The sequence below is a fragment of the Trichosurus vulpecula genome, chromosome 4 (genome assembly GCF_011100635.1).
Source record: "Trichosurus vulpecula isolate mTriVul1 chromosome 4, mTriVul1.pri, whole genome shotgun sequence".
Lineage (NCBI taxonomy): Eukaryota > Metazoa > Chordata > Mammalia > Diprotodontia > Phalangeridae > Trichosurus > Trichosurus vulpecula.
Genome location: NC_050576.1, coordinates 83,129,943 through 83,132,589, shown reverse-complemented (window position 1 = coordinate 83,132,589; position 2,647 = coordinate 83,129,943). Strand labels below are relative to the sequence as shown.

General features: G+C 39.5%; 1 pseudogene; it reads left to right on the top strand.

Annotated features, from left to right (window-relative positions):
- The first annotated feature begins 1,740 nt into the window (after window positions 1-1,740).
- LOC118845430 lies at window positions 1,741-2,383 on the top strand (annotated as a pseudogene).
- The last annotated feature ends 264 nt before the right edge of the window (window positions 2,384-2,647 follow it).

Here is a 2,647-nt window from a genome sequence, read left to right as displayed (position 1 = left end):
TCACACAGCTTCCCAACTGTAAAACATAATTTCTCTGGGCCTCAGCTTCATCATCAATTAAATGAAGGACTTAAAAGAGATGATCCCTAAGGACCCTTTTAGTTTTAGAATTGTGATTTTCTAATAATTTGGGGCCATTTAAACAGTCGATCTAGTTAATTCAGGCAAAAATAAAAGAAGAAATCAAACTTTAGTCCAGTACTTAGACTTTTATAACTGTATAATTATGTATAATGGATTTTTCTTTTCTTTGAGGTATTAAAAGAGAAAAATCCATCAAGCTAGTTCTGAGACATTTTTCATACAATATGAGGTAGATGTTAGAGCAGACTTTAACCATAATAGTTCTCTCCCCACAGCCCTTGATTGACTCTGATCCATGCCCTCTGCCATGTAATAAGGGGGAGAGATTTGTCTTCACTATGGTCCTGCCATCTGAGACATTGGTAGAATAACCCATTGTTTCTCTTGAAAAAGGAATCTATGGAAAATGTAAAGACAGGACTACAAAGAGGAATATTTAGAGTTCTTGCTTAACCAATAGCACCACAAGTAGGTCCCCTAGTAGATAGAGTGCTGGGCCTGAAGGCAGAAAGATCTGAGTTCAAATCTGACCTCAGATGTTCACTAGATGTGGCAAGTCGTTTAACTTCTGTCTTCCTCGGTTTCCTAAACTAAAATGAGGACAATAAAAGCATTTATTTCCCAAGGTGGTTGTGAGGATCAAATGAGCTATTTGTAAATCACTTGGTGCAATGCCTGGCATATAGTGAGTGCTTAATAAATGCTTGTTTCCTTCTTTTGTATCAATTTTTATCTTGATGCTTGAACCTGAATAAGAGACCATTTTCATAATATGGAGCATACAGAGCATAGTAATGGTTTTCTGAAGGAATAATAAGAACAATAAAAAAAGACTGAATATTTTGAAAAGACCCAGGAAGTAGTTATTTCTGTCCACAAATATCATTTAGTTTTGGATGTAATGCAATAATGCCAAGACATGAGTACTTTTGATTATTACAAAACAAAAAGAGACCACCTGGTTAAGAAACATTCAGAAATTGCCGTGTCCAGTGTCAATCGGGTCTATTTGCTTTCAGTTTCAATGCTAAGTGCCTAATTTTTTGTACTGTCGGAAAGAAATGCTAATTGGACCACATCAAGTCAGACTATTCAGCTCACTTTAACTGTGCCTCCACCTGAATTAGAAATAGTTTCACTTATATGTCAGGAGGCTTAAGTGCTACTTTAGGATTTGAGGCATTTTCCATTAGTGAAAGCCGTGGGAAAGAAAATAAAATAATGGGAAGACTTTGTTGTATTACACAATCCCTAAGTCTCTTGAATTATATGTTAAAATAATGTTAATATTGAATTTAAAGTTCCATCATGTAAATAAATCTAGTCTAAAATATTAAGCAAATGAAGCTATTAAGGAGATAAAGCTGCCCTTCTTTCCAAATGGTCCATCAAAACCTGGATTCCTGGCAAGAATATGAAGCGATCTCTAGGACCTGTGGGCACCTGCGTTCTCCTCAGTGCTTAAACCCCGAAGACTTAATTAGTCAAACCTAAAAGAATGGAACTTAAAATTGTTGACACTTTAGGATGAATAGTGGCTGTTGTATGTTAGGTCAGCACTCTTCGTCTGGTTTTTCAAAAATACAATTCTAGGGTGGGAGTCTCGGCTAGCTGGGTGCAGGTGCCGGTGCAGTTCACCTGGCCGCTGGGAGAGCCATGGCTGCGGCGGCGGCGGAGGAGGCGGAAGAGGCGCTGCGTAGCTTGGTTCGCCTGCTGGAAACACCTGCCGGCACAGTGCTGCGGTCCAGCAGTATGGCTCAGGCTGCGTGGGCTTGTGCGGTGTGGGATGCCACCATCATCCTGGCCAAGTACCTGGACACACAGCATTTCTGCTGGAGGTGGGAGCCGGCATTGGCGCTGTGGGGCTCATGGCGGCCGCCCTCGGTTGCAGATGTTATAGTCACAGATCTGGAGGAACTACAGGACTTGCTTAAGTTGAATATTAAAATGAACGAGCATCTCATCACTGGTTCTGTGCAAACCAAGGTACTGAAATGGGGTGAAGAAAGAAAAAAACTATTTCTCTCCACTTGATTACATATTGATGGCCGACTGTATATACTATGAAGAGTCTTTGGCGTCATTGCTAAAGACTTTAAAGGATCTCAGTGGGCCTAAGACCTGCATCACATGTTGTTATGAACAACAACAATGAACTATGGGGAAAAATCCGGAAATAGAAAATATTTTGAGCTCCTCCAGTTGGATTTTGACTTGGAAAAGATTCCTTTGGAAAAACATGATGAAGAATACCAGAGTGAAGATAGTCATATTTTATACATCAGAAAGAAAAAATGAAATTACAACATTGAAACCTTTCATTATTTTGTCCAAGTTTGCAACAACTAGATCAGCTAAACATGTGAATTGGGCTCAGAAGATTAGCAAGAAAAAGTTTTCATCACATATTTTCATGGTTTGTCAAAGACACTGGATTTGAATGATAGAAGTAGAAATATGGGTGCTACTCTGAATTCATGGAGGAATTCTACTAAAAGTCAACCAGTGTGACCTGCCAGCATTCCTGCAGATGGTGCATTACCCTGCATGTTGGATGAGACTG